This window comes from Labrus mixtus, chromosome 20 (assembly GCF_963584025.1).
Source record: "Labrus mixtus chromosome 20, fLabMix1.1, whole genome shotgun sequence".
Lineage (NCBI taxonomy): Eukaryota > Metazoa > Chordata > Actinopteri > Labriformes > Labridae > Labrus > Labrus mixtus.
In genome coordinates, this window is record NC_083631.1 from 6,057,880 (window position 1) to 6,076,678 (window position 18,799).

An 18,799-nucleotide genomic window follows, 5' to 3' on the forward strand; every position below is an offset into this window, starting at 1 on the left:
AAGTGGTTTAGAAGACGAGCCCGTTTCTCCGCAGGTGAAGGGAAAACCGGCGAGCCTGGGGAATAATGTTTATGTATTAGATTTCAAACACTTCCTTCCTGTGAGGAAATCCAGATGTAAAGGTATGTTCTTCTGCCTCAAGGATCTGACGAACCTCTTCTTCTTTTCATGCTTTTTTCCCCCTGCATTTTCTTCTTCTTCATGGTGTCGCTGTGGATTGACAGAGTTTGGCTCTCCATCATCTCGACACGCAGAAGACGTCTGAGCTAAATATGCATGCAGGTCGCTGCCGAATGTGTCTCTTGGCGCTCTTTCAAAACGTATCATGTGGGCAAAGTGTGTTTTCTCTCAGCCGCAGACACCTTAAAGTTTGTGTCGGGGAATATTAAAAAATACCTTCCATTAAAGGCGATATCAGTTAAAACGCTCCCTATAGACAAACCAATTTCTGGGCCATTTATGTGCCTTTCAAGAAAATAGCCCGATGAAGACAGAACTTTAATCTTCAAACAAACCTTATCCAGCTCGAGTGCGTTTTTTCTCCCCGCTCTTATCTTCTTGTGAGGGTTGTCGGCAGAGTGAATTTCTATATATTCTTACTTTCTTTGTCAGCATATATAAACAAACCCAAAGGCCTTCACAAATACGCACCTCCCTGCTTCTGAAAGTTTGATAAAGTCCTCTTTTTTTTATTTTTCTCTCTTCCTCCCACTGTTCAGAGAGGAGAGAAAAAACTGGATGTTAGCTCTTTGAGCCGGCTATCAGAAAATCCGGGGGAAAATTACGCTGAGCGCAGCAGCCGTACAGCAAAGGGTGATTACAAATTCAAATGGATGCTTTTACATCAATGGAAGGCTTTGAAGACCTCTTAATGAGCAGATAGCTGGAGTTAAACATTTGTGGAAGTGCCATCTTCGAAAGAGGAAAAAAAGGGGAGAAAGAAGAGAAGAGGGGAGAAAGCGGGGAGGAGATGTGAAGGGTGTTTTGATCCTGGCAGATATCTGCAGGGCAGTTCCGAGCAACTGTCTAAATCGGACCAGTGATTGTCTTCTGAGAGCTCGCTGTTCAAGGCTGTGTTTGGATATCCAGGGTTAGACGGGGGGGCTTTGTGAACAAACTTGCACCAGGACAGCATCAGCGCTGCTGCGTGCTGATCAATGTCTGTCAGATTTGAAAGACTGGCATACATGATGAAAGCTGGATTGAGATACAAAGAGAGAGAGAGAGAGAGAGAGCTGCATGTAACGCTAGAATCAAATATTGAAAATGAAACAAGGAGAAAAGGCAAAGAACGAGAGGTTGCTGCTAAATTTAGTGAGGGGTCTTCTGAAGGCGATGAAGCATGGAGGAGAGAAGGAGTGAAAGGAGCAGGGAAGGAGAGCAAAGCGAAGGATAAACAAACAGAGGGAGGGAGAGGGAGACGGTGGTGTTGTTCCTCCATCTCAGCAAAGCAGCGGGAGTGTAGTGGAGCTTTGAACTTGGCCCCCATTAGAGGCCTGATGACGGTTTGAAGTGAACGGTTGAAACGAGCCACGGGTATTTTAGATGTTAATTTGTTTGTGTTGTGTGTGTGTGTGTGTGTGTGTGTGTGTATTTTCTCAGGGCCTTCCTAGTCACACCCAATTTAACACAGCAGGATATAATGCTTCCTTTAGCTTTGTTGTTTTCTGCTCTTTTCCTTTCGTCTCATTTTCTCTCCTACCTTTTTTTTAATGTTTCCAGACAGAAGAAGGGGACTCATGGTTGTTACAGCAGGACTTAAAGTTAACAACTGTTTATGGAAATCTGATATGAAATGGCGGAGATGTTTATCTTCTTACTGTCGTGATTTGATTTGATCTTGAATGCACTGATGTAGAGATACATCTTTATGTGTAAAGTAGTCTGAGTTGACTGCGTTGAAAAGCTCATTGCTTCATTAATCATTGCTCTCACATCTACCAGCAGATAAAAAGTTGTTTTTTTGTCTGACACTCAGAGGGTTGTGCTGTTTGTCTTCAGTGTCATAACCCGGCACAGGGACGTGGGGCATGGAGAACCCCTGGGCCAGGTACAGGGCCGATTGAGGTTTAACCATGCAAGAGGAAATAGACCCTCAACTGCATTATTTCCAACTTCTGGAAATTTGACTTTTGAATTTTAGTCGGACTATCATGTCCATGTGTATTTCAGAAGTTGTAGTCGGACTAACACAATAATTAGCCTTTTTTTAAAAAAAAATTTTACATCATGTAAACGTTCTGACTGGGAGAGTTGAAAAAGTCTGTTTTGGCAGCATGCTGTTCATCAAGTTATTTAACAATGACCCGAAAAGAACTGAGAGATATATACTGATGGTCTCGTTTGGTGTTGCAGCTCATAAAGAGTCTGATTCATAACCAGCTAAACCCACAGGAGTTATAAAGAAGATAGTAACTTAAAAGTGTGTTGTGAATCTCCTCGACATCTGTCAGATTGAGCTCAGCAACCGTCCAAAGTTCAAACACTTGACTTTCAAATCACAAAACGTTAAATCATGTGTGTGTGTTTGGCAAACGCAGCTGACATGGAGCCAAACAAGGGGAGCTCAGCTGACTCCTTTTTTATGGCCTCTTTGACCTCTGACCTGTGGCCGTATCTCCCATCAGGTCTGCGGCGGTCGGTCAGATCAGAGAGCCAGACTGGCACCACCACCTCCAGGTCGACTCACAGCCTTTGTCCCCCCCCCCCCCGGAGTGTCCCCAGCCAGGGTGACACGTTCCGGGGGGGGGGCGGGTTCTGGTTGTGTGTCTGGATGGGTGTGGTGTGTAAACACTGAGCGTCCCCGATCTGGTGACACATGAAAGAGGGTCTGTCTGTGGGGTTGCCGGCCGTCGTCTATATGTCGACATCCCCCACCACACACACACACACACACACACACACACACACACACACGTATTAAAACTCACACACATGCATCCACTGACACCAGATTTATGTATTTATGCATTGCGGCGGCACAGCTCAAAGGGAAATGGCTGGAGGGGGTCGGGGGGGAGTAGAAGGGGAGCGCGGCTGTTTGGTCTGCAGACACAGACTGATGGGGTGCTGGGGTTGGATGGGGTTGGGGGTCTATAGGTGACAGGAGAGCTTGAAGGGCAGGGGGGAGACATCTGGGGAGCGATGATGCTGATCCGTACACATGACGTATGGCTTTGATTCGTCCAGTTTTGGTTCCTCAGTGCACACAGGGAGACTAAACTGAAGCATCACCAAACTTAAAGTATTAACTTCAGTTCCAGTTACTGACTGAACAGATTTCAAAGTTCTACTGTGAGTTTATAAATCAATCAATACATCTTGAATCTTCCCATTGAAGAAGAAGAATATAAACTCAGTATGGGCCCTTAGATCTGAGGAGGGAAGGCAGCTGGTACTTCTTCATGTCAGAATCAAACCCGTTATTTTTAGCTGCCATGGTGGGAAAAGATGGATCCAACTTCACGATGATACCAAATGTGCCTAACACTCGCAAATGTTCTCCTGGGCCTCTGGTTTGGTTGCTGCGCTTTTATTTTCTTACATCGAGTTGAGGCATCTTAGAATCTTATCTTACCATCTTATCCCTGCACTACGATCGGCACTGTAGCTTAATTTTACATATTTATTCATTCATTTTATCTTCATCTTAATTGATGTTGTAGTGTTTTTTTGTATTGCTAAAAAAAAATTGAATTTTAATTTTCTTTATTTTACAGGAACAGAGCAGTTTAACATAGTTCTGATAAAAAATCATCAAACTGAAGTGTTGAACAGAAAGCTTTAAATCTCTGCTGCTGTTTGAGCTCATTGCATCGCCTCTCTGTTTAAAACATACACGTGTTAAAAAGTTCTACTGTAGACGCTCGTTGCTTCATATGTAGTATACAGCATATAAAGATTAGAATCATCATCTTTTTTTGTGATTTCAAGGCTCTGGAAGAAGCAAACTGGAGCCTGTACTCGAACATTTTCATCCATGTTTCCTCCATTTATCTGTACTTTCAAATTTCAGATCCCCTCTTTGAATGAATCTTTTCAAATAGATTCATGTTTGTCTGAAATCTGAGCAACTCAGTCATGATGAAGCAGAATGTGCAGTACCTACAGTTCAACACTAGAGGGCAGATATACATATATGTCTCCACAGAAAACCCAAGTTACTAATTAAATACTTATAAAGGTGGGTGAATCAAAATATACATTCAGCAGTTTTTAACTAATTTAACTAATTTATGTTGTTATTGATGTATTACAAACTTACATACAAGAACCTTGACTTGTAATAACCTTTATGAAAGTCCTATGAAAGAGTTTAATTGAATGTGTCTGCAGTAACGTCTAGATTCAGGTGATTTAAATGTTAAAGTTAAAGTGGTTAAATTATTTTCTGAGAGGTTTAAGCTATGAGTCTTGTTTCCGATCAGTTTCTGACACATCAGAGCTGAAGTGCAGGACCAGTGCCGAATTTACTGTTTTGTTTTTATTTTTCTGTGTTCTCACATCAATAATTAAAGCAAAAGAACAGGGAAAGTAGAAGACATACTTAGTTATCCCTGAGGGGCTGTTTTTCGAACATGCAACACACAAATGGGCCAGGATTACACACACATGAAACAAACAGGAACCTTTATGGACATGCACCAATGTAGAGATGTCAGTGCGAGGGACATATAAGAGCATTCAACCAGTTTTAGGGTTCAGGGCTTGAGCTCGCATCTCTCCAGCAATCAAACCCTGTTCCATACTTTGGTGCGACCAGGACTTGAATCAGCAGCCCTCCAAGCTGGAGGTGACTTTAAACAGGAGTCAAACTTGATGATATGTCAGCGCACAATATCCTTAACTTCATGGAGAAAAAATATAGAAACCATGTATCGTTTAAGAATGAACGTGTATCAATCCGTTTCTGGCGGTTTGGTGGATTTTGTGAGTAACTGAGGTGAAGCCTTAAGTCATGTATAAACTCAAAGCTATTCTTCTTTAAAAATAAGTGTTAAAAGATTAGCTAGTCCGACTTCAGGAGATACTTACCCAGCTATAGTCAGAAATAATTTGAGGTGATTTGGTGACTGTGGCTTTGAAGTCAGACTCTGCGGTTCAAGCTTCTGTCTGTCATATCATGTTATGTTTGCTCAGAATCACAGATTGAATTTTCATCATAAAAAAAACGAACACAAGAATCATTTCAGGCCGCAGAACAGTCTTTTACTCTTTTCTCGACTGGCGAACAGCTAAGCCTTCAAGAGAGGGAGAGAAAGGGACAGAAATAAAGGGGGGACGTCTGGGTAACTTCAATAGCCTCTCTGTGTCCATCTAATATGGAGGGCTAGCATGCTGGGAGTTGGCCCTTTCCATTCAGACAGACCCCAAACTCATAAAGACCTCTTCTATGGCCCCCAACCTGAAACCCACCCACCAAAGCCCTCGCTGGTATAGGCCCCTTCCATGGGAACTTGCAATCTGCAACGTAATCCCACTTTGGCCCCTGGAGAAGCCTTTCCAAACAAACCATGTGAGTCCTAATACCCCGGGCTTCACAAGTGGCTCCTGGCTAGGCCTTAGCTCCACCACCAACAACAACTTGGCCCTCCTTCTTCTTTCTTTCTCATTCTCTCACTTTTCTTCTTTCCCCCGGATAGTCCACAAAAGAAAGGGATCTCCTTCTAATTGCTTCGAAGATTGAAAAGCAGAGCGGGGCGGTGGGCGGCTGCATCGGGGAAATGAGACGGAGGCTCTGGAGGCAGCGGGGGACTGTCAGTCTGGCTTTGCCCGCCCTAGGTGTGCGGTAGCTGGGATAAAGGAGCTGGCAGGACAGGCTCAGCTGCAGAGCCCCGGCCCGGAGTGGATCAGAGTGGAGGCGGGCGACTCCCAGGGACCCGGCTTTACAACTGCGGCCAAACGGGGTACGAGGAGAATGCGGAGGAGCTGAAGCGGCCCTGTTGGAGGCCCATGTGCACTCATGGGAAAGGACGTCTGGTCTTCACAACCGGGATTCAAAAAAAAAACCATGGGCTGCTGAGAACAGCGTGTTCAAGCCAAGAAGACGTTTCTGACAGAGAGGAGGCAGAAACATAGAGTATTGGGAGACGTCCAAACTCTCTGCCCTGGAACAGTCCAGCAACCACTGGTGGTCAGTGTGTGTGTGTGTGTGTGTGTGTGTGGGGGGGGGGGGGGGGGGGGGATGAAGAGTGTGAACACACAGTTGGGGTGGTCTCTGACCTTTGGATCCACAAAAGACATGCAGAGATGCTAATCACACAAACACACACACACACATTCACACAATCTGATTGTTTGGATGTCGATTTTTGTTGATTTTATTGTTTTTATTGTTTTAATTCATCATGTGGAGGCAGCTGAATGTGTGCAGGACTGAAGTCAAAGATAAATTCAACTCACAATGTCACTACTTCATGACTCCTCAGAGTGGGACTTATCACAAAAATGAGGGTAACGCTAGTAAGCCAAAGAAAAACACGCAGCAAGATTATGTCAGACTCATTATCATGGGCTATATAGTATATATATGTATAGTATGGTAAAAATAGAGGCAGCTACATGTGTGTCGAATCGTATCATATCTTATAATATCGTCTGTGGTAAGCCTGGTTACATGTCCAGGCCTTCTTCTCTCGCCCTGCCACCATCCAGCACCATTATGGAAGCAGCTAAATGTGCATGGTATGGTATCATTGTGTTCCTGTGTGGTAAGCACTTCCTCAAAGCCACACCTTCTTTTCTTACCCTTCCATTCCCCAGAAGAACCTTACTGAAGCTGGTTTGAAGAGTTCAGAGTTTCTCCTTGTCGTTTGCCGGCTTAAGTGCCAGAGACAGAAAAGAAGCTACTTTAGAGATGCGAATAATCTGCTGTCTTCCGATCAAAGCCAAAAAAAAATAAAAAAAAATGAGGGCATCACAAAACCAAAAGTTGAGGAAAATGTGTTGGGGGTCAAAGTGCCTAACACGTCACTTTCAAGTTCAAGGATCAAATATAAAAGCGCCCGCTCCTCCTCATGTGTACTGACATGAGATCCAAAAGGATTTTGGCCTCACTCGCTCCAGAAAGTTCCCTCAGCCTCCCCTCCCTGACCTCCTTTCATCCCTCCATCCCTCTGCCTTTCTTCTTTTTTAATACAAATCAGCCACTCAATGCCATGCACATGTTTTAGTGTTATTTGAACTCGGGCAGAGAACTTCAAACAGCTTTCAAACTAAGTGAGCAGACTCCCCCCCCCCTCTCTCTCTCTCTCTTGCTCTGTATCTTTTTCTCTTTTTGAAAGAACACAGGCGTGCGTCTGAGCACACCTGATCACAAGGTCGAGAGATGGGGATTATGATATGCAAATGAGGCTTTGTTATCAGCGTTGACATTCGTTATAAAGCTGCGCGGAGGAGAGGTGAGATGAAAAGGTGGCACTCCCCCCCCCCCGACACAGCCTTCCCCTTTTAGCATAACTTCCCCTCTCCAACACATCAGCCTACCTAACCCCCCCCTTTTTTTTTTTCATTTAGATCAAAAGGTTACACACAACAAAGAAAGGCCTGTGTAGAAAAGAAAACGCACCCAGTACACACACTTCTGTGTACTTCTACACAGTCAAGACTATTGATTGGTCAGCTGCCCCAAAGGTGTGTGTGTGTGTGTGTGTGTGTGTGTGTGAGCCTGTACCTTATATGTGTGTGTGTGTGTGTGTGTGTGTGTTGGATTAGACCGTGTCCTGATAAGGTTTTCGTCCCTTCTGCTGTTTAGGCAGAACGGAGGTCTTTGCAATTACCAAACACTGTAGAAAGGCTTTCATGTCGCACCCCTGCTGTGACAGGATAGGGACGAGGACGAGGACACACACACACACACACACACACACACACACACACACACACACACACACACACACACACACACATACATACACAGAGAGAGTCCTTTCAAACACACACAGAAACATGCATATGGTCGCCCCCCTGTTCAATCTGCGTACGGTTCAGTTCAAAGGAGTCCAAGCGAGGTGGCAGTCTGTGCTACTTTTCCAGCTATTAGCCCGGCCCACCATCTGCAGTGATCCAGTGAGGAGTGGGTTTTATGAACTTCATAAAGGCTCGGTTATTAGAGCGTCAGAGTGGAGATGGGCTGTCTGGCCTTTGAGTTTAGCAGCGGGGGGTCCCGGGTGCTTTGATGTGAATCATTCTGTTAAATAACTTCTGAGAGGTAGAGGGAGCTACTGAAGCCGTACAAAAGGCCAAGGCCCCGTTATATAAGTGATAATTGACCTGGTTTTTTTAAAATATCTTTATTCTTACACATCAGAGGCAACAACACTGTGATGGTTGAGATCAGTAAAGAGCAACCCATTGAGTAAGACGTCCCCAGGTAAACCGTGATCTCCATCTCCATCACATAAAGTGAAAGACGTCTTCATCACATCGTTTAAAACATTTATCACATCGCTCTCAAAGAAGAGGGAGATGATGGAGAGGAGGAAGAAGAAGAAGAAGGTGTGTAAGGAGAAGAAAGAAGGAGTAGGAGAAGTCAAGGGGGAAGGAGAGAAGCAGAAGGAGAAGAGGAGGAGGGCCGCCTAGTGGTTAGTGTGTGCAGAGTCCACAGCCCTCCAAGCGGTCGGCCTGGGTTCAAATCCAGCATGTGGCTCCTTTCCTGCATGTCATTCCCAACTCTCTCTCTCTCTCTCTCTCTCTCCCCAATTTCTGACTCTATCCACTGTCCTATCTCTAAAATAAAGGCATAAAAAGCTCCAGAAAATAAACAATAAAAAAGGAAAAAGAGGAGTAGAAGAAGAGGCAGAAGCAGAGGAAGAGAAAGAAGATAAGAGAAATAGTAGGAGAAAGAGGTAGAAGAAAAAGAAAGAGGAGAGGCAAAGAAGAAAAGACAGAAAAGAAAGAAGAAGAATCATCATTGAGAGATGGATTTTTTCAAATAGTCTGAAATCTGGTTGAAGTTTGAAGGTTCAATACAGCATTGCATTTGAATGATGTCATGAGCTTGATCAGATCTTCTGTTGGGCTTTACAGTCTGCAGTCTGTGTGTTTCTTTTAAAGGCAGAGACAGATAAATGATTCTGGTGCTGTAGCAAATGAAGGACACAATTTAGAGTTAAGTACAAACACTGATTCTGTCTCCCTCGACTCCTGCCACCTCTCTATGACCGGCTGTAACAAGCGTTCAAACAAACACTGGGACACACATGTCCTGGCTATTTCAGAATGACATTCAGCAACATCGGTCAACACATAGGCCTATACATCCTTTTTTCAGAACTGACATAACAAATGAAAAATTAAGGAATAGCCAGGACTAAAATATAGACAATCAAGGGGAAAAAAGATTTATAGCACCCTCAAAAAAATAACCAGAAAAAAGTGTTTAGAAGTTTCAAATCAGCAGATAAGCGTTTTCTTTCATTATGGAGAAGATCTGAGATATAGGTTAAACGTCTGTCCACTGAAGAGGGCAGGAGGAGAGGAAGCATCCTGCTCACATCTTGAAGCGTCGATCACACACAAAGCAAAACATTAAAAGAATAAAATCTTCTTCTCTCAAGCATCCTGGGCTTCTTTTGCTGTTGGCTCATTAGTGGCATCTCTTTATATTCTGTATTTGTACAAAATGACCTTCAACATTTCCACTTCCCCTTTATCTGGTTTATACATCACTTCGAAATCATAAAAAAACAAAAACTGGTTTGAATCTCTCACTATGGCCTGAAGGTGGTGCTGTTCATCCACGCTGTTGTTTCTCAGTATGAGCAGAGTCCTTCTGCCTCAGATTGACAGTCAAGAAAGATACTGACTTGATCCACACCCTTCAGGCATCATATGAGTGTGCAGATAGTTGACATGTACACTCTACTACAGTCACCTTAAGAAGGCCTGAATAAAATTAAGAGACAAACTATAAACTCAACATTTAGATACACGGCTAATTGTTTTTTTATCTATTGATTAAATACTTTAAAACATCTCAAAGAGATTGAGAAATTGTCTTTCGTATAAGTCCTTTAATATTGCTAAGGGGGGGTGAAGGTAACACCAGTGACAAAAAGATGTTAGGCCATAGGCTATGTGATCGTTAGGCTCAATAAAATGAAATAAAAACATTAAACATCACTAAGCTTGTATTAATTAAAAATTCGTGGAGCCAATAATTTATATGGCCTAAAAATGTGGACTAAGTTCAAGTTTTAGAAAAATAAATACATTTTAAGAGTTTCTGTAACACCAAAAGTGACGTTTCAGTCAAAAGTCAAAACTAAGGCTTTAAATAAAACACTACTTCTCAGGAGAGATAGTATGCACCTCTCTCTCTCTCTCTCTCTCTCTGAATTAAGGCGAGACACTACAGATGAATAGGTAAAAAAAATTAACTCCCAGATATCAACATGAAACTTCTCCAGTTTATTACTTATATCAGTTTTCTGAAATGTTATGTTCAAATATGCAAATAAGGCATTATCTAATTAAATATGCGCTCATTTGCATACATTTCCAGCTGAGAAATCTGAACATTGGATAAACCCAGGTTCAAGATTATTTTTTCATTTTGTTGACATATTAAAGACACAGGTTAACATTGCCAGAGCTAAAATCAAAATAAAACACAAAATTAGGTACAATTAAATCTCTCTCTCTCTCTCTCTCTCTCTCAGTGGATCGCAGCCTCACGTGGGATATTTCACCCCCTGACGTAATCACGTCAGCCCGGCAGGTGGCAGCCTGTCCAAGCGAATAAAATCTAATTTAACGAGCCGAAATTCGGATGCATCTTCCGGCTAACCAGAACCACAGAGCAACCCGGTGGATCAGAACCAGGGGTAGCTTCCTTTGAGGGCGTTTAGTTTTTTATTTGCAACATGGCGTGTTGTGGATCAGGTTAAATAAAGCGTATAATGTTCTGTAGATGTTTGTGCACCCCTTGCTGATGTAGAAGCAGGGCTCTTGGTTGTGTTTGTGGAGGGAAATCCACCTCTGATAGGCACACTGCGACGCCGTGACGCAACTCAACCTCCTCCGCTGCTGCTGCTGCTGCAACACAATCTAATATGAAGCAACGTCAAAACGCCGACGACAGGATGCTCCGTTTACTTCTTCTTTTTTCACCTTCTGGGTGTTAACAGCGTTTAGATGGAGGAGGAGGGGGTGTGGCGCTGACCATCTCCCATTCACCAAAACAACACACGCCCAGGGAGCTCGTGCATCTGTGGCGTGGAACTAACAGAAGAAGAACGGCGCCGTGGTGGGGGAGCAGGTATCAGGACCAGTCTGCTCCGGAGTCTCACTGGGTGCTCACAGGGCCAGCCAGACAGCGAACCAGCCAGCCAGCCAGCCAGCCCCTCGGCATCCCTCCGCAGGCTCTCCGCGCAGTAGGATCCTCGTCGTTACGCAGATTCTAAGCTCTGGATGCAGAGAGAACCAGCGGCCCTGCACACAAAGATGCGATGACTACGGTAAGATTTGAAGGCAGGCTATACGTTTCTTTTTTAATTTTTTTTTTTTGCATCAGCTGTTGGGTCCCTGGATGTGAGACAGCTAGGCTCACCCAGACGTTCACCAACACAAAACGAAAGCCAATCTGAGAGGAAGACAAAGCAGCGGATGGATATCTAAATATTTGGGTTTATTTGTGCTTAAAAAAAATAATCCCACGCAATAATATCCCCTTTTATATTAGAAGAACAACATCTAAAAAAGCTGGCAACAGTGTAGCATTCATTGTGCAGTGGTGTACTTCCTTATGACAGCACCTTCATTTGACTATAGCTTTAAATTTGTAAGCCTCTCACTGTTTGGATCATGGCAGTGCCTTTGCTTCTGATGCATCTCTCTGCTCATTACCCATATGGCTTTCTGTGAACTGTTCTGATCTGCATGAAATACTCAATCCTCTCCTCTCCTCTCCCCTTGGTCCTCCTTCTAATAGCAGGCCACGGCATCACAGCCCCACAAGAAGACATCGATCTCTGAGACCTTCATCTCCGTGTCACCTAATTACACCAGATCCCCTCTTTACTCCCTTTATTCCAGGGTGAGATCATCAGGGGCCTGTGTGACTTGTCAGATAATTTAGAGAGAGCTTCTGTGTCCTTATGTGAACTGCTTTCTAAATGAGCTGTAATGTAGCTTCTAATACAGATGTGTATGCAACAAAAAAAAAGTGGTTGGATACATTCTGTAGAAATTGTGTGACACTGAGCATCTTTTGTCCAATCTATACCAAACACCCTCTGTTGTCTCCCGCTTCATTCTGAACTTTTGGATCTCCAAAGCACTCCTTTTCATGCAAGACAAGTTTAAAACATTTTGTGTAAGATGTTAAAAAATGATGGTTAGCCGGTGTGCATTACCTGTTAAACACATGTATTGTCCTGTCTGTGTTTTTTCCAGGCATGTTAGCACCATGATCCATGGCGGTGGCGTTCAGTGTGTGTCAGTGCAGGTTGTGTTACGAGAGGAGATTGAATGCCTCTAACATCTCAAGGTAAGACTTCCTCTCCCCCACATCTGTGTGTGTGTGTGTGTGTGTGGGAGCTGCTGGAATTGATCCATGGCCTTGAACAGCTGCACCCTGCCTCACGTCATTGTGTCTCCTTCATCTAGACGTTTCTTCTCTCAGTCTTTATCAACTTAAACATCTCTGTGTTAATACAGATATGGAAGCCCTCAGTGGACAAACATCCAAACATTGCATTTACTCTGTTTTTTCTGGCCCATCAAATAATTTCCTCTGGTTTTCCTGAGATCACAACTTATTTATTGCTTATCTCTGGAGTTGCAAAAAGCACACAACCAACATGACTTATCTCATTAAGCATGGACAATAGCAGCACGACGTGGTCTGGCCTGTCATGGTAACCCGCCTTGTTATGTTTTCTGGATTGCAAGAAAATCATCACATTATCACTAGAAATCAAGCTTTGCTATCTTAAAATAATGAGATAAATGTATCTGTTAGAATTGGAAAACAAACACGAGATAAAAAGACAAATACGTCCAGATCTGAAGAAATCATGTGAAAGAGGTCTTTACCGTGGGAAAACCAGCTTTATCATCTCCAGGTGTTGAGATAAATAAGACGAGATCTCGAGGAAACAACCAGAAATGACTCACTATCACAGGAAAATGGAGGAAATAAATGTATGGATGCATGTCTGCTTAGGGCTTCCATATTCCAACAAGATGTATTTTTTACATTCTTTACAGCGACATCTGTGTCCCACACTGAGCGCTGTCTGTAGGTGAAGAAGGTGTGTGTCAGCGAGTCTAAAGAGAACACTGTTTTTATTTTTTTTGTTAATACTCATATAGACAAACTGCTGTAAGGGTGACAGCTGAACCTGAATAAAGTATTGTTGGTGGATAAAAAGGCCCAAACACTACCGGAGAAGTCTGAGATGATGTGTCTATGTTTACCCGTGTGTGTGTGTGTGTGTGTGTGTGTGTGTGTGCTACAGGCTGAGAAGTCTCAAGTTCAACTGCAGTTCACATTTTGACAAGTTCAGAAAATTCAGCTTGGGGGGCTTTCTTTTGGGGGCTCCTGACATTCAACCTTCATGGTTTGAGCCAATGTGTCAGTGTCAGTGTAAACTTTATGTCCACATCGATCCTTGTGTTTTCATGTGTGTGTGTGTGTGTGTGTGTGTGTGTGTGTGTCTCGCGGCTTTTATTCATTTTTAATCTCAAGCTTTTTAGTGAAGGGATTTTGTGGAGTGGAGGCCGTAAATAGAATAATCTGTTTGAATGATATGGATTTAATAATGCTAGATATTGAAAACAAACCTCTTTTCGACGTTCCGTCTTCTCAGAAGAGAAAGGGCACAAGTGTTTTTTGTGATATTAAAAACGTCACACGGCATTCACAAGATTCAATTTCTTCAAAGCCGTTAGATACCATCAGAAGGAGATAACGTCTTAAGAACAACTGGTTTCATATCGAATGTTTGTAGTGATAAGTATAAAAATGAAGGTGCTCGAGGCAGAACCCTGCAGCTCACCAGATTCCTACAAAATAAATAATTGAGGGAAATCCTCCTACTCAGGTATGATGCCAACTGATTTCAATCTGAGCCAGATAAAACAATTACAGTGTTATTATCCTGGAGGATAGAAGATAGGGAATAAAACCAGAGAATATATGAAATGTGGTTTGTTTCTGTTGGAGTTTATAGAAGTATTTAAGCTAATACCTGACCTCGACTTCTCCTACCAAGATGTCATTTTTTCAGAATTTAAGGATGTTTATGTCGGTATAGTGCTTCTAACTGTGCTAACAGTTTGGGGAAATCCCTCTCCTGCTTCAATATGGCTTTCACACTCGTGCAGGCCAGTTATCTCCAAGCAGCAACTTTTGGTGCTTAATATGCAAGCCAGTGCAAAAAGGTCCTGGAGAGTCTCTTCTACTGGCTCAAAAAGCCCTGGAAGTCCCATTAACAGCCATGATGAATTAATAAACATCTTGGTGTGAAGAGATCGTGTTCTATGGGTACACACGGTAAGCAGGGTGATTTTCGTTTTGATGACATTAAGGCTAAGAGCTTTGCATTATTTGGGGTGTGGCTGATCTCACTGACCGGTTGGTGGTTTGTAGCTGTTTGCCGTGAAGCTAAAGGCACATCTCAGCTCCGCCTCTTTGCCTGTTTCTAGATTAACCGAAAGGTAGTTTCATTTCCAATATGGCGACCGCAATCGATGGCCTTCAAAACTACACTTTAGAAACCAATGGGTGACGTCACTGACAGTACGTCCATATTTTATACAGTCTATGGTTAGAAAGCAGAGTCCTGATCATGTGTAGCATCTTTAGGATGAACTGGAAAATCAACTTAGAGCAACCAAATTGTAGTGCAGCCAACTTCTCTAATGGTCTCCTTCTTGAATGGGAACCAACACCAATGATGCTCAAGATCTTATAAAGTGAAGTTGTCATGTGTCTGGTGTACGGTTGTCCACTTAGTTTTTTGGTCATGTAGCAGGATCAATGTACCAAGAGGTATAGTAAAGTATTTTAGCCATATAGCAAGAGTGATGGTTAAGATTTGAAGACGTCGTTCATCCTGAAGTCAAATTTAAGTAAATGAACTTATCAAGTTTTCCATTTACAACTGAGGCCATTATATTAACTGTACACTGCTGAAAACTATGATTTATGACTTTGAATGTTAATTTGATAAGCCAACAGAATCTTTGTCTTTCTTTGGATGTTGGGACGGCAACCACCTGAATCTTGTTGTGCTACGTTCACTATATTTTGGGACTCTCCATGCTCCATGCTGTCACACTGTTATTTTCTATTTGTGCAATTCCTGTATCTTAATATCAGCATTGGCATTATTTTACAAGAAGCATCTATTTTGTGCTGTTTTGGGCCCCCAAATAACAAACTCTGTTCTTTATTTCTCTTTAATAACCAGTGATGACCCAAGATATAGACCAACAGGATATGTTTGTGGAAGAAAACGTCCTAACTACTGGCTCTCGGCCTACAACTGTGGTCAGATTCCTTGTGAATAAAAATTGAACGTGGTCTCCAAAAGCCCGACTACAGATTGATGTGACATTTGTGTTGAGTTCTGCAGAAAGTGCTACTTTGCATATGGATCGGTTTGCAAGATTACAGACATGTAGGGACTAATTTATGCGAAAGGACGAATGCACATGCATGAGTGTCTTCACACATGTACTGTGCATGCACACCATCCTTCACAACAGTTACGGTTTCCACTGAAAAGCCAGAGGAGCAGCCAGCGGGGCCTGTCACTGTGACGAGCAGCCACAAGTGTCAGACCGCTAATGGCTTCTGACGCTGACGCTGTGTGTGTGTGTGTGAGTGTGTGTGTGTGAGTGTGTGTGGTTCTCTGTGCTCTCACTGACCAGCTATTGTGCAGGATATGAATTAAGCAGAGCCTGTTGTAAAAGCATTGGTTGAGAGCAGCTGGAAAAAGAAGTAACTCTGCTGCAGATACATCAGTTGGTGTGAATGTTAAAGATACAGAGGGAGAGTAATGGCCGATGCTTTCCACTTTCTGCCGTTATCTCGCTAAACGGGAAGCAAACATCGAGAGAAAGGAGGAAGTCTTTGTTTACTAGATCACACACAGAGATTTGACCTACACACTCTGTATGCGCACACTCTACTCAGCATGTGACATGAACACTTTACACAGGCCGCCTATTCCTGGTGGTCGCACTGGATAAAAACAAAACAGAATTCTGATATTAATCTTCGTCGGTCTGTCATTAAACCCACAGCTGATGTTTTTCTGCCCCACGTCTCCCTCCCTCCGCCGCTCCATTCATCATGTAATTGGGTGGATTATGACTAATACGAGTCCTCTGGCTGTTTGCAGCTGTCAAGCAGCTTTTACAGAAGATTATATGTTGCCTAATATATTTGGATTCCTGTATGTTTGTGAGTGTTCAGTCTGAGCTGCGCGTTCATCCACCTCTTGATCTCTAAAACTGCCAAATCGGGTTAGACAGCACCAGACATCGATACTCGACGCAAATCCGTTATGTATCAAAGTGGAGTGGCTGCTAAAGCAAATGAGCGGCGTGTAGTGATGAAAACAAGCACGGTGGTGTCTGAATGCTCACAGAGAGGACGGGGAGGCAACAGCTTGAACTTGTCAGGAGAGAGAGTGTTGATGTTTACGAGCATAATTAGAGATTCTTCATTGATCTGGTGCTCTTTTCATCATTGAGAGGCAGGTATGAAAACACTCACCGTCTCTCACTTTCTCAAAACAAGGTGCATTCAAGCCTCTCTCTTTTGCTTTGGTTTTGCACCTACGCACAATGCGCACACACACACACACACACACACGCACACGCACACGCACACGCACACACACACACACACACATGGACTGACACACGCGCACACACATGGAGCACCCTTCACTGAAGATCTTGTGCTAACAAACACTCCAAGGAGAACGAGGTTGCACCGTGAGGAGGGGGGGGGGGGGGGGAGCTAGCCCTGCCAAACAAAAGGACCAAGAACAAGATGAAAGCTTCACTGTTGGCATGGCAACCACCGGATGATCTGCATGGCGGGGTTTGATGTTTGACGTGTTGACGCTAGATTCTGTGTCAGAGAGAGAGAGAGAGAGGTGAAGAAAACCGGTTTGATCCAGCGTGTGTGCGTGAGTTCTCTTTATCTCCCTGCTGTAGTTTGATTGTTGTTTTATTCTCCTTTTTCATTAAGAGACGGCTGCACTGTGAAGCCAAACATCAAACCGCCGCTTGGTGTTTCCTCCTGACGCCGCTCGAGCTCAAAAACTCTGCCAGTCGATGTGTCAGACCCGCGAGCAGCTCTTTGCACACTCTGTGTGTCCATATCTGCATTTGGAGGTTACACAATGAATTAGTCCAACAGGCATATTGACACATCACACATCAATATAGAGTATCAGGCGGTCTGCACTGTTAGCTGTCAATATGATGGAGGTCTCAGTTGGAACAGCTACATCAAATCCGTCCCTACAGTCTGCTGTGGGATTATTTTCTCCAACATTTTTTTATTTTAGGTACATTTTGCTGCATTGTGTTCAAAGCATTATTTATTCAATGCATTCAACAGCTGCTTCTCTGATCATAATAATCTCACTGAGGATCTGGGGTTTCTGGGTAATACGTCATACCTGCAGTTTCACAAGGGGGAGGCACCATGCACTTTTGTTTTCTGTTCATATTCACTCATATTGGGTACATCTAATGCTATGAGTCAATTCAGTCGTCATCTCTTTAAACATCTATCAGAATATGAGTGCAGGATCTGAACATTTTGGAACCTGAAGTTTTCTTGTTTCAGATGCCAGCCTGTTTGTAGTCAGAGGAAGGAAGGCGTGGAACTGAAGCAGCTTTAAATACATGCAGAAAAACAGTGTGTGGATAGATTGCAAGAGGCATAATGGATTGGTGAAGCAGCAATCATTTCTCATTTGTTAACAATGAAGTTTTTTCCTTCCTTGCCTTTGCAGAGGTGTGTTAATAGAGGTTAGCTGTAAGCTTTAGCCCCTTTCACACATGCACTCCTGAAAATCTCCAAAATAATTTGAGGACAGCCTGCCCCCTGACACTTTTCAGAGTTCTCCCTTTCACACATGTTCCTCACAGCGAATGACTTGCCTGTCGAACAGGTGTTGATGAGATCTCAGGAGACATGACATGTAAAAGTTCACTGCGGGTGTCACAGTGTAGTTTTCACAACAAATCCAAGATGGCAGACAAAGCAACTGTTTTTTCCCCCTTTTATATCAATGCTACCTGTAATTGGATGTACTCAACGTATCAACGATGGAGTGGAAATGAACACACTGATGAGCGGAAAAGAGTATGAAGTATCCTCCCTCCATGCAAGAAGATCCCACCGGTTTACCACTGTTTACATGATAAACATCAGCACTGCAGCCTGGGTTCACAGATCACCTCAACATGACTTCATGCAGAAATTTGACTGGTAGGCTGGCAGGAAAAAGTTAAATAGATAAATTTAGTGTTAAAATTCGGCCGTTCACACATGTAGCTCATCCGGAAAAATGTCTGGTGAATTTAGCAGAGAGCAGTGCAGGTGTGAAAGGGGCTAGGCTCTTGACTTCAGCTCCATTCTCGCGTCTCAAGCTGCTAGTTGGATTGTTATTAAGAACTAGTGGGACTACTGGATTAGTTCAGTCTGCAGAGAAGGTTTACCCTTGTACAGAGACAAAGCACTTTGTGCACTGCTCGATGGTTTAACCTTAACCTAGGGACCAATGCGTGCATATCATCCCCTTTTTCCTCCTTTCCCCAC

The 18,799-nt window shown here is 43.3% G+C and overlaps 1 protein-coding gene across 3 annotated transcripts in view; it reads left to right on the top strand.

Moving 5' to 3' along the window:
* Positions 1-10,729: 10,729 nt before the first annotated feature.
* The window catches only part of tex2 (testis expressed 2), a 29,158-nt gene continuing 21,088 nt past the window's right edge, over positions 10,730-18,799 (top strand). For 2 of the 3 annotated variants that reach the window (XM_061065357.1, XM_061065359.1), the window contains exons 1-2: positions 10,730-11,459; positions 12,397-12,490. The gene's annotated coding sequence lies outside the window, so the exon portion shown is untranslated. Of the gene's footprint in view, positions 11,460-11,932; positions 12,038-12,396; positions 12,491-18,799 lie in introns of all 3 variants that reach the window. The other variant, XM_061065358.1, reaches the window with a different exon arrangement.